Source organism: Ambystoma mexicanum, chromosome 12 (assembly GCF_040938575.1).
Source record: "Ambystoma mexicanum isolate Mex_15411 chromosome 12, UKY_AmexF1_1, whole genome shotgun sequence".
NCBI classification, from domain to species: domain Eukaryota; kingdom Metazoa; phylum Chordata; class Amphibia; order Caudata; family Ambystomatidae; genus Ambystoma; species Ambystoma mexicanum.
In genome coordinates, this window is record NC_090936.1 from 1,009,235,226 (window position 1) to 1,009,249,531 (window position 14,306).

The 14,306-nt window shown below is 43.3% G+C and overlaps 1 protein-coding gene across 3 annotated transcripts in view; it reads left to right on the forward strand.

The window, feature by feature from the left end:
- LOC138514206 (cadherin-related family member 5-like) overlaps positions 1–14,306 on the forward strand; it is a 410,910-nt gene that overhangs the window by 174,592 nt on the left and 222,012 nt on the right. The gene's annotated exons all lie outside the window — the stretch shown is intronic.

Below are 14,306 nucleotides of genomic sequence, written 5' to 3' on the forward strand. Positions count from 1 at the left end.
GAGCCCAAATCAACCAAAGGGAGTTTGGCAGGGATTTCCCGCCCTAGAAGGTCTTTTCAAAAATGGGTTAAAATGATGCATTTTGCAGAACACTTTCTTTAAAAATGCCATGCCACAATAAGAAAACATGTCCAAACTGGAAGCACAATGTAGGCCAGTCTAGATACATAATAACACTTATCATGTTTGCTTTACCCTTGATGCACAGTTAAACAATTGCCATGCCACAGTAAGCAGTAGAAGGACTGGCTGCACCAAAATGCCAGTCTAAGCATGAAATAACACTTATTTTGCTTACTTTTTCATAGATGCCCAGAATAAAATGGCAGGCTATAGTATTAAACAGCTAGCTAGACTGGCTGCACCAAAATAGCAGTAACCAGTTAATAACATGTATCATACTTACTTTATCATAAATCTTTTTTATTTCTTATTTTTATTTTATTGTTTCAAGTGCAAACCTAGCTCGAGAGCAGCAGAGTGCTAGTTATGGTGTGAATAGCCAGTGTTTGGACTCACATGTTTTACCAGTAGCACATTACTGTGAGTTGTAGCCTATACATTCATTGGGATAAGTACATGGTTAGGTGCTGTTGAAAAAGCAACATTTTGAGATATTTGTGAAATTGGAGAATTGTGGGGGCATTCCGAGCTGATACTGGAATAGAATTCCAGAGGGTGGGTGCGTGGCAAGAGAAAGATTGTTTGCAGCTCACTCTTTACGGACTAGTTGTGATTTGAGCCAGTTGGTCAATTTGCTGTGCAAGGATCGCATGCTGCCAGATATGTGGAGATTAGCTGCCAGATACACTGGTGTGCTACTCGTGATTGCTTTGTAGATAATACATGCAGTCTTGAACAGTGTCCTGGCCTGGAGAGGAAGCCAATGTAGTTTGTGCAGTACAAGGGTGATTCGATCAGATTGTCATGCACTTGCAATAAAACGTGCTGCAGCTTGGTGGACTGCTTTTAGGGGAGCCAAGTGAGCAACTGTGTCCTCTGTAAAGAGGGCATTTTCCCCATCAATGTGCAAAACCACAAAGACCTGCACTACGGTCCAGACATCCTGCAGCGGGATGAAGAGTTTTCCCAGAATAAAATACCATGCCACCGTAAGAAATGGCTAGACTGGCTACACCAAAATGCCTGTCTAGATACATAATAACATGTATTATGTTTAGGATAGATACCCAGTAAATAAAATGGCTTAACTGGCTGCATCAAAATGGCAGTCTAGCAACGTACTAGCACTTATCATGCTTAATTTTTCATAGATGCCCAGTAAAAATTCTCGTGCCACAATAAGAGATTGCTAGACTGGTTGCACCAAAATCCCATGCTAGCCACTTAATAACACTTATCATGTTTGCTTTATTAGAGATATCCAGTAAAGAAATATCATGCCACAGTAAGAAATGGCTAAACTGGTTGCACCAAAATGCCAGTTTAGCCACGCAAGAACACTTATCATTCTTGCTTTATCATAGATGCCCAGTTAAAAAATGACTTGCCACAGAAAGAAATGGCTAGACTGACAGCACCACAATTCCAGTCTAGCCATGAAATAACACATATCTGTACATTATAAACGGTCTTTTTTACTGGGAATCCATGGCAGATGGTCAGTAAAAATGGCTGTTTTTGTTGCACCAGTCCAGACTATGCTCCACTCTGCTGGCACCTCCAGAAAGCCTGCTAGCTCCCACACAGTACAAACAGAAACCAGGAAGCAAAGAGCACTTACTGGTTTCTGCACATGCATGCAGAATACAGAGAACTCCATTGGCAGCACCCTGATTTGTTTGAATGTGTGGGAAGGTGCAGGAGCACCCCATTGCACATTCTAACATGCGGTTCTCTAACTCATGAGCCATGCAATGTTGGGAAATCAAAAGGCTCACGGCCCTGGATGGCCCATTGGACATGCGTGCTGGGGAACTAAACTGTCAAAGGGAAACATATTTTCCCTTTGACAGTTTAAGCCAGCCCAAGAACGCTCCCTCAGCTGCAGTAAGCAACCGAGGGAACGCTCTGTGTTTCCCATAGTGTGCTCCTCCATGATTGACGATGGCAACATTGATGGTGCCCTTCCACAGCTGAGATGGTGGGCAGCCTAAAAGAGACCTATGGAGGCGGGTCCAAAAATATGATTGGCTGGACAGTGATAGAGGGTCTTTATAATCCTGGGTAAAGAGTTGGATTGGTGGATCTCCTGGTAGGTAGGATGTAATTTAGCGACTGGAAGAGCCATGTGGCTAAAGAGAAGATGGCAAACACTTGGGGCGATCTCTGCAGCTTCAGAGAGAATGGAGGATTGCTTCTGTGGGATGACAGATCAATGAACATTGGACGAAGGAATCCATACTGAGACCTATCACAGTTGAGACAGATGGGCAGACTAGGTACACTTGTTTGGACTCAACTAGTTAATCCTGTGAATAGTAGCAAATGGTTGTGTCTTCGGAAAGATTAACAAATACTCAAGTAATCTCCACTGAATAAATCATATAACTGTTCCTTGTGGATATTTTGGAAATTGTACTGCATTTTACTCGTTTGTGGGTCATTGAGTCTAGCCCTTATTCCTTGTGCTATTGGTGTGCACCAGGGGTACATTCAACAGCAGGTCACCGGACATATCCGAATACACAGAGCAGCAAAGGTGCACATCCCAGGGGTAATAAAGCGATGGCCGTGTTATTTCAAGATTGTAAGCCTAATGTGACCCAGGAAGGACAGCCTGCAAAAAAGAAAGCAGGATGTAACTGTGGGTGGTGGAAAGGGAAGCATAAGGTGGCATGCCAACAGAGAGTAGCTGCGGGAGTGAGCTGTGGTGCTTCATAAAGAAACAAGAACAGTAGAGAATCACAACTCATTGAATGCTGAGCACACCTTCCTAATGTCAGCACTAGCCACTTAACCCATGGGAAGAAATGTATACATTTGTATATATGTGCTGAGTTCTACATAGCACACACGTGGCTGTGAAGCAATAGAGCACTGTACCAGAAGGGGGCACAGAAATATGGGTCAATACTATGGATATGCTATTAAACACCCACTTGGACGGAGATGGAGATGGGGGTACAGAGGGTTAGAGGCCAAGAATGGAGGTTGAGGAGGGAAAGGCAGACCCACTCTTGATTAATTTGATGGTGGGTCCACAGTTGTGCTACCATTGAAGCTCTTTTACTGTGAGATTCACACAGCCTGACCTTCTTGACACCACTGTTGGATACCTCGGTCTGTATGAGCGATTTCCTCCCTTGACTTCCTCTGCTATCCTTGAGCCACCCTGGAGCACCAGCCTGCTTCAGAAGAAGCCACGTACTAGATAGGTTGGATTCTATTGCACCAACGGTTGGGCAGACTCATACCATCTGTCCAGTTGACAAGCAACCCACACCCGGTTGGGTGATTCCAATCCAAGACACACACCCTTTCTCCTGGTTCTGATCTCCATTTATTGACTCGCATCTCTACCCTTTTAGAATATTTCATGAGCAGAATCCTGTCCCTTCCAATAAGAGCACTTCTCTTGCAAGGTCAGTGTTCTGACCCATGTGATCTATAATCAGATCCCCACGATATATTTGCATTGACTTTGTCAGCAATAAAAATGAAGTAATGTGGCATGAATCTCCACATTTTGTGTCATTTATGCATAATTAAACTGGCAGTGTGTAGCTGCTATACATATTGAATTCCATTGCTTAATTATTGTGTGTACTGGGACCAGAGTATCCAACACCCTTGACATCCGTGCCCCTGTCAAGAGGATTCGCCTGAAGCCGTTTTCAAGTACAACTTATGGTATGACTCTGATCTGGCTTCTCTGAAACCTAAGTGCAGAGTTGCTAAATGGAAAAGGCAGACCTCGGGTTCATCCTCTGACAAACTGGCCTGTCACCTGCTCCAAAGGCAATACCACTTTTCTATCTGCTCCAAGAAGAGGGCCCACATCCAAGACGCATCTTTGGAGCCATTAACAACACAGATGAACTTTTTAAAATCTGCAAGGAACTCGCCAATCCAATTGCAGTCTCCACCTCTCCCCTTCCCTCCCAGGCACTCTGCACCGTTTTGGCCTCCCATTTTACATCTAAAACCCAGGATATCCTGTCCTCACACTCCACCACCCTTATTTCTACTCCCCCCTGCTCCCCTGCCTCCCTTGTTCCCATTCCCACCACACCACGTACACTCCTCCTTCTAGCCCATAGCACCTCAGATCTCGAAAGTTGTCCGCTCTGTGAAGGTCTCATCCAAACAGGTGCTCCCCAGCTCCTATAGGACCATTAAGGACAACATCTCCTCTCTCGCTCTGGCACTTGACAACTTCTGTAACCCCTCCTTTACCACTGTCTCCTTCCCTTTATCCCTCAAGCACTCCCTTGAAAACTCTCTCCTACAAGAAGCTGCCGGCTGACCCCTCCTGCCCGGCTAACTTTTGTCCTATCTCCACCACTCCATTCCTGGGTAAACTCTTGGAGAAGTTAGTCCTCCCCCAACTGATCCTTCACACTGAACTTGTTGGTTGACTCCATGGCCATCAATCTGGATTCCGGGTACCCAGAGTCACAGAAACTGCTCTCCTGAACACCTGTGACGACATGGTCACAAATCTCGACTCCAACTCTCAAGCTGTTCTCATTCTGCCTAATCTCTCCTCTGCCTTTGGCACGGTCAACCATTCTATCCTCATAAAAAGGATCCATAATACCCTATGCATCATGGACCGGGCACTGGAATGGCTGGCCTCTTTTTCTCACTAACCACCCTCCCAGCTCCTACCGGCACCACCTCACTCTCTACCTACGATGTCCCCAGAGCTCTATCCTATCATTGTGGCTCTTCAATATCTCTCTCTCTCGACTTGCTCACCTAATCTCTTCCTTCTCTCCCCACTTCCAGTGTTATGCTCATGAAACACAGCTCTCCTTCAAGCTTCCCTCTACTACCTCCTCTTCTCCCTCTCTCATCCCTGATTGCCTGACCGCCATCCAGGCATGGTGTGCGGCTAACAATCTCTGTCTTAATGTCAGTAAGACAGAGATCCTTCTCATTGGGACTCTTGCGCCCTGCTTCCCTCCTACCCTTTGGCCCCCCTCTGTGTGCCCCCTACCTTCACCATCCTTTGAGACCAGAAACTTTGGCGTCATCTTTGACTCTGCTTTCTCCTTCACCCCCAACATCTTGGACCTTGCCAAGAAGGCCCATTTCCAGCTCCACCTTCATCTATGATAGACTTTAATGAAGAAATAACCCAGCTGTTGCGCATTCTCAACGGAACCAGCACAGCCACTCTATTTGTGGGAGACCTAAATCAATGGAGGGGTGACCCCGCTGACAAAGAGGCTTTGGAATTAGAAAAAGCACTTAATGGCATAGACTTCAGGGTATGCAATAGCGATCCAATGACACCCAAAGACAACCAGTTGGACTGAGAGGTGTCGTGCAACCTTGATGTCAAAATTGACGGGACCATTCCATGTATTTGGTCGGATCATCAGAGGGTGGATTTCTCAATAAGACCCCATAGGCCAATGCCCAAAGTTAGGAACGACCACAAAAGGATCCTGAATAGGAATTTCAACAAAATCTCCACAGTAGAGTTAGTTCAGTGTGCAAATGAGATAATGGCACAAACAACAGATACTGACTCCTGTGAAACCCTAGTCTCGACATACAACACATCGGTTCTAGAACTGGTTGAGAGGGTAGCTCCTGCTAGATGGAAACTAGTCAGGGCAAACACAAAGCACCAGAAATGGTTCACTACCCTACAGGTCATCTTAAAAACAGAGAAGAGAAAGTTAGAACTAAGACGGGTAAAACAACTAACCACCGAGAATAAGAACAAGTGAAAGAAAGCAGAATCACTGTATAAACAAAACATCAGAGAGTCTATGAAAAATGTCTATAACAAGAAAATAAACAGAGCGTCAAACTCTACAAGTAAGCTCTCCAAAATTCTGAAATCCTTAGAAAAACCCAAAGCACTATCTCCCCCGGCCCGACCTTCCCATGGTGATTGCTTAAAAGTACAGGAGGCCTTCAATGCTAAGAACTTGAAGGCAAGAGAAACAATCAGGACCAATTGTGTCTCATTGCCCAACCCCGACAAAACCTCCGGATGGACCAGCAGGAGCAGGGTGAGACAGAGAGGTTTGACTTCTCAACTGTCACAACAAAGGACGTGAGATCTTTCTTAACCACCACGAGACCCATGTCCTGTGCAGAGAATATCCTACCCCTAGGATTATCTTAGAACATAGAGATGTCTTCATACCCTTCCTCACAAGTCTGTTAAATGCCTCCTTTCGTGATAGCCACCTACCAGAATATATCAAAATTGGTACAGTAACCCCTTTAGCAGAAAAAACAGGCTTGGACCACAGGGATCCTAGTATTTTATGACCAACTACCAACTGCAACTTTCTATTGAAGATTCTAGATAAAGCAGCTATGCTGCAGTTGCAAGCTTATGTGGAAACAAATAACATCTTGCATAGGCAACAATCAGGCTTTCAGCCAACCCACAGCACAGAAACAGCTATGCTTGATCTCCAGACCCATATGCTCAGAATTATGGACAAGGGCAGGTCGGGCATGCTGGTGCTACTGGACCTGTCTGCGGCCTTTGATTTGTTAGATCATGAACAACTACTCTGGTCACTGGAGCACATGGGTCGATGCTCCTCGAAGGCAATTCGATGGATACTCTCCTTTCTTGCCAATCGAAGATCGAAAATTCACTGTGATGATGCCTTCTCAGTCTTGCCGCCTATCAATTGTGGAGTACCACAGGGGGCTGGTTTGTCTCCCCTACTTTTTAATCTTTATCTTAGATTCCTCTGTACAGTCCTCAAAGACTCCAGAGTGTTCTTCACAGATTACGCTGATGATACTCAGCTGGTGATAGAACTGAGTGGTAACTACAAGACAGATGCCTGCAACCTCGAGACAGTTTATAACACTATAGAGGCCTGGATGACATCCAATTCGATGTGTCTGAATGGGAATAAAACAGAGTTTCTAAGCTTTGGCTCAGGGCAGGCACGTGGCAAATTAGGTCATGAATACGAGTGTTTCCAGATCAAGAATTCCACCGTCAAGGTCCAAGAAAAGGTCAAGACTCTGGGTATCACTTTGGAGGCATCACTAAACGCAGAGTCTCACGTTTGCAACTTGAATAAAAGTTGGCAATATATTTATTCTGCTTAATCACATCAGACCATTTGTGAATGAAAGAAACAGCGCCACTATTGCCAGTGCCATCATTCTATCCAGACTGGATTATGAAAACACACTAATTTTATGAACAAACAAGGGTTACATCGCAAGATGTCAGATCATTCGGAACAGGGCGATCAGAACCAGAAGGGAGCATATAACATCAGACAGAAGAGCCCTACATTGGCTGCCAATTAAGGAACGGATTACGTGAACCTTCCCGGTAAAAGCAGCGCAAGAACGGAATGGACTACCGAATGCAGTCAGATTAGAGGGTAACTATCGGGCTTTCCGGAAGACCCTAAAGACATCCATGTTTAAATAGCTATAGCAGAGCCCCAAGGTTAACCAAATAAGTTTCGAACCGTCCTGTCATCTGTATGTTGTTTCCCTGTCTAAATGTATGCGCCCTGATGCCTGGATGCTTGGCGCAATACAAAATAAAAGAGGCATTATCCCTTTCCCCACCTTTCCCCAGAAACTCAATGTCTCCAGAGCTATGGTCCTCTCGAGGCTGGATTACTGCAAGAGCCTTGTCCTCAATCACCCCCTTTCCTCTCTATGACCCCTTCAGCTAATGCAGAATAGGGCTGCAACACTTGTCCTTGTCCTCAGGCCCTGGGACCATATCTCTCCAGCCCTTGGGGTTGCTTGCCAAACCCTTCTCCAAGCATTTAGTGGGGAGCAGCTCTCTCTCTTCGGCTGATGCCTCTCTTTGGAACAGCCTCCATGCCCCTCTCAGACTTGAGCCGGACCACCTTAAATTCTGAAAACTGCTCAAATCCCTGCTTTTCTCTACCTCTATCAATCTTTCCCCATCCTGCTAATCACCCCACTGCCACTGAGACTGGTGGCCTGGTCCTACATAAATCTCACAGGTCCCAGCCCTCCTCCCAGTCAACACCAGCACCCCCACCCCACAGCACTGTCCTTTGCAGGCCCCCTGCCTGTCGGCGGTACACCCCACCTGGGGATTCCTCTGCCCTAGCACTTAGCCAGTGGTCTTCTCCCTTGGCCCCCCCTTGCACTTCCCTCCTGACTCCAACCAGCACTTGTGTATACCTTGTTGCCCCCCACCAGCACTTGTCCATACCCTGCTCCTTCCGCCCCTCCCTTCCCTACTCCTGCACATCCGAATGGCACAACGCCTAGTAGCACCACAATGTATGTTACTGTTTTGCCACTGTTATTTACTCCCCTTGTTTCCTTCCCATTTCGCCTTGTGGTGCCTTGAAACACCATTCTGTTGTATAGGCGCCCAACAAATGCTCAATAAATAAATAAATAAAACAGGCTGGTGCTATCAGACTGCATATACATCAAGCATTGACAATGTATATGGTGTATGGTGACGATATGTTCTGAGTTCATGCACAAAGACACACTTAGGCAAATGGAAATGTGGAGGGAGACAGGGTGGGGAAAGGGTGCAAGACAGGTGGATGAATGAATACAAATGTGAGGATTGATGAATAAATAGAGGTATGGCGCTGGAGCGATGAATGAAAGATTATGAAGATTTGAATCTGTGGGGAGGGGTGTGACAAGTGCGCTTCAGCTGCTCATTCTAACAGCAGCTCTGTACTAGGGTGCACACAGTTGACACTGCTGTATCCTACCCATGAAGTGGATGCAGCACCTTTGGTGCAGAGGGGGGCAGGTGGCTCCTGAGTGGTTATTGCCATTCTAAATGATCCAAGGTCAATGGTGGCTGGTGAACTTTTTCAGTGCAGGGGCATTAAATACTATGACCAAGCAAGCATAGCCAGGCCCTCCCTAAATAATGTAGGGGGATTCAAGGTGCCACCCCTAGAGAAAACTGGTTTATTTTATAACACAACTGGAGAAAGATTGAGTAAAAAGCCATTCAACTTGCAATGAGTTCCCTAAGGTTATACCCAAAAAACAAATCCAGTTGATGCTGTGTCACCAGCAGTACACACAAGCTTTTTCAACCTTTTAATGATGCCTGTGGGCAAAATATATGTCAAATTGTGAGTTCAAATCACTTTCGTGACACTGTATCTACAATGTTGGCAGGCATTTCTACTGCTTATCACTTTGATGATGTTGTCCTCACAACATATGGCAGCATTTCCACTGAAAATCACTTTCCTAATGCAACACACACCCTATGTGCAGGAAATACCACTGAAAATCCCTCAGGTTAGGTTGAGCTCACAACATACATCTGCATTTCCTCTGTAAACCACTTTCATGATGCTATCCCAGCATTATATGCAAATATTGCCCTTCTAAACCACTTTCATGATCTTGGGTTGATAGTATAGGCAATCATGCAGACTGCAAATCACGTTGATGATGCTATCCACTAGCTATATTAGTTTGCCAGTGTAAATCCCTTTTATGATGCTGCATTCACAATATATCGCAACATTGCATTAGAAATCACTTTAATAAAGCTGTGCCCACAGCATATGTTATGTAATGTTATGTAATGTTATTTGGATTTTACACTGCGTGAGTCACCAATATAATATGTCAACATTGCTACAGTGAATCCCACTTTATATCCATTACACTTGCACACATACATACGTCTGCAGTCACTCACACTCACACATATATACATATATATATATAAGCATGCTTGAGCTCTCTCGCACACACACACACACACATACACATTCATCCAAAATCTAGCATACACACACACACAGCATAGAATTTGACAAATGTACATCTTTTTTTATTGATTTGATCAAATCATCAACTTTTCAAATACATTTTATATGTTTCTCAATAAAAGGTCACATTAAAATTATTTATATATGCATACAAAAAGCTATAAAAGATTTCATAATGGTATCATATCAAAGTATATATATATATACATTATGACAGGTTTTACCCATTTTCTTATACAAATTTCAATTTACATACAAACAATTATAGATTAGTTTCATCCGGAATAACTACTTCGAGAAATTGTACTATTGCTTTCATCACTGTAAACTTTGAGCTTGAAAATAACCGATGCCAAATTTGCTTTTCTGCAACCACATTTCTTAAACACAGCAGTTTCGCAAAGAATCTATCACGTTGTGCACTGAGTTGATGACATGATACCAATACATGTTGCAAAGTTTCCTTTTCATTTCTGACCTTACAATAATGGCAAAAATAGATGTCAGACAATATGACATTTCTCCGAGCAAGGATACACTTGTCAGCCACACGTTAATTCTAAAAGGTAAATATTTGTTCCTTATGCTCGGAGAAGGACATTCCAATAAATAGCTTGACATTTGTCAGAGCCTTTTATGACCAAAGCTTAATGAATCAAAGTCTTTATAATTCATATATTTCTCATGGTTCTTTAGCCAGTCCCATTGATAAAATGTGATCTTGTCTCGTGTGGCTCGTGTGGGATTCTCAAGTAAGAGTATTAACGTAATGTCAGCTTCCTCCAAAGCTTTCAGTACACAGTTTCACCATTTTAGAGGAAAGTTATTTGTAGATAAGATTAGTTGATAAGCTACAACACTCAAGATGTTATTAGATTCCAAACCCAATAAGCATTTTCGGAAAAATATACACAATCGCCATAATACACATCCGGCCAGAGATATCAAGCCCAGCTCAAATCGTAAAATTGGCATCGAAGTGCAGTTAGGGAGATTTACAACCCCTTTCCAGAACCGAGCTTCCATTTTATTCCACATCTTGTCTTGAGTATACAACATGGATTCTGTTCCATAGGTCAATATTGGAATCACTTTTTGTTCATAAAAAAGTAGCACATGTTTGTATGTGTTTCCCATATTTGAATACCAATATCTTTGCTTGCAAAATCAAAGCTGTCAGCTTAATCTGTATGTTGGTTAGGAACCACGAGTTTGTTATAGTGCTCTGTATTGTCAGACCCAGATATTTATATTCAGTTACGATCTTCATAGGCTTGTTCTGTAGGGTCCAGATAAAATTACTAGATTTGTTTTTCCCTGAGTTTTTACAAATTAACACTTGTGATTTTTCTAAGTTGACAACCAATTTTTTGTTTCTACATATATACCCAAAGAAGACAATACGTTTTGCAGGCCCCTTGTGGTTTGGGATATTAGTACCAGGTCATCAGCGTATAGCAGCCAGGCTATACGCTGATTACCTAGTTTAGGAGCATCAGACACGATATCAAGAAAGGACTCCCCCCATGTCCAAGATGAAAAGATTAAATAAGATCAATGCCATGATACACCCTTGTTTGAGGCCTTGAAAGGTGCTGAATGATGTCGACAAAATCCCTTCCAAAGTCAATCGTACTTGCATGGTTCTATTTGAATGTAGTTGTTGTATCAGAGTTGATAGGGAAGGCGGACAACCAAAAGATTTCAATTTGTCAAGTAACATAATTCTGTCTATAGAGTCAAAAGCCGTCGGGAAATCAATAAAAGCAAAATACAAGGATTGTTTCCGGATGGCATATTGTGACTTTAACATGTTTATGGCAATCATGTTAGGGACAGTACCAAGCCCACTAACAAAACCAGACTGAAAGGGGTCTCTCTTGAGGTTTTTACTGGACCACTCATTCAGTCCTCTTAGGATGATGCGACGGAAGATCTTGCTGGGAGCATCTAATAATGATAGAGGTCTGTAGCTAGCAGGGTTTGCACGATCTCCCTTTTTGTACACTGGAATGGTGATCGAGTGTCTCCAAGATGCTGGAATTTCTTGGGAAGATATTATGTTGTTAAACATGATGACCAATATATCCACCCAGATTTCTGGGAATTGTTTCATAATCAAGTTTGACAAGCCATCGGGACCAGGTGCCCTTGATTGACTAGCTTTATGAATATAAAACAGTATGTCGTCTCGATCAAATTTTAATGAAAATCATTCTGTTCCATACACAACGGAGCACTCAAAGGATTAGATGAAGAGTATAGATTTTTATAATACTTAATGTACATCTACAATTCCTTTTATTTAAACTTACCTAAACATGAGGGCTTCATCATCTCCTGCTCTACTCTGCTGTCCGGTTTGAGCAGAGCAGAAGGATTCAATCTTACATGCAGCTGAGGAACACATGGACTGGGCATTTCGGCAGGAATCGGAGTGTGGTTGCCTAGCAACCTTAAGGCTACTGCAAGTGTCACCTGGAGGCAGTGCACTGCTTGTTCACTCCCGCACAAAATAGTTTTGCTTTTTTTTAAACAAATAAATGCCTTGCCTGGAAACCAACCACCAGCACAGCGGGCTGCCGAGGAGCGCTTACGCTGCTCTTTCTTCCAGAAGCTCTGCACTAGGATGTATGGAGTTGACACTGTTGCATCCTAGATATCACAAAAGAACGGTGAAGGGAAAATGTTTTAACAAGATATCACATTCATCATGTTTCTAACAGAATACACACACACTTCCAAGCTCTCCCTAATAGGAAGAACACCCTGTCCCTGTCTCAAGGTAGGTTCTCTCCCTACGCTGCGAGTGGTGTACCGCCTAGCTAACTTGGATAGAGAAGAGACGTACCCTATCACACCTTCTTTCATACACACAACTTTAAGATAAAAAACCAATATTATATAGGTCATGCAGAATGATTCTAGAGCGACAGAGTATATACCACTTCTGTCTCAATCTTAGTGGCTATGGGCTGTCCTCTCATATGGATTTCCATCTATGTTTTAATCACCATTACATGGAGGCAGTTGCAACCACTATAGACCAATATATTGTTAGAAGCAGTAAATATGTACTCTCGACAGAGAGCATAATGGACTAAACGTTTTAGTTAGAGGTGAACCGCACAGCATATTTAGTATTCAGCCAAATACTGAATAGTTTGTCAAGTATTCAGCCGAATATGAAGCTGAATAGTTGTTTTATTAATAAATCATGTTGCAAACTTGAAATACACTTTTTTAAAATATTGAAAGCACTATTTTAAGTATGTGTTCCCAAGTTCTATTTATTTCTCCTTATTGTAATCAACATCTCATCTATATATACATATATATATATATATAATACACACAATCCAGAAAAGAACAGATTGTCAACAAAGCAGGGACAGCATGTAATTTAATAATGAATAATAATTTAGCATTTATATAGCGCTACGAACCCTCAGGTATCTGAGCACTGCTTATTATTACCCTCTGTGTGTGGTGCTCATTTATCGACCTCGGAAGGATGGAAGGCTGAGTTTGGCCCTGCCAGGATTCGAACGTGCAACAGCAGGCTCTGCACAGATGTCAAAGCGAGCACTGTACTCGCTGTGCTATCGGACTGGCATACAAAACAATGTGCAAAACAATTCTGCATATGCAAAGCCAGTGCTACTCAAAGTGGCAGGCTTCACTAATGCAAAGTGCTAGGTTTCAACGAACAAAATGGCAACTGCAATTTACATTGGCCGTTGAGGAACACATACATTGAAATCTCTCGTGGGTTGCAAGCTGTCTTACGTGGAAAGTGAATTCCACACCTTCCTTCCAGCTCACGCCGAAATGAATAAATGGTTTCCGTTCGCTCATGCAGGGCACAAGTCGAGGGTACATGCAAGGTAAGTGGATTCCAACTGTGGACTATTTTTAAAGAAGTTACTGCTTCATCCCTATGCTAAACATGAAGGAGGGCACTCCCAGAGAGGCTGATAGGGTAAAGCAGAGGTAATCACACATAAGAAATTCTGACATGTGACTGAGATGTCCCAAACCCTACAAGATTTAGTAAAATACTTTCCTCTTGGGCAGTCGCTAAATTCTGAGAAATATCAGTTTGCATTAATTTACCCTACTACCATGCGCCCACAGCAAAGAATGGAAGCTCCTATGGATTTTTCTATGCCTCTTGTTCTTCAACGCTCCGGCCCACAATACCCGCAGATAAGGTAAACTCTATCACTCCGTCGTCTCTCACATGTATCCTGTTGGGACAGACTAGCCTATAATGTTATTCAAGCGGTTCCCAATAATCAAGTTCCCCAATATGGGTTGGGTAATGTTGACCCCATCTTGATCTGCCAGACATGTAACTGACTCATCCCCAGCCCTTACTGATGTAGAAGAGGCAGCCACCTGCTGGCAAGTCTTCTGATT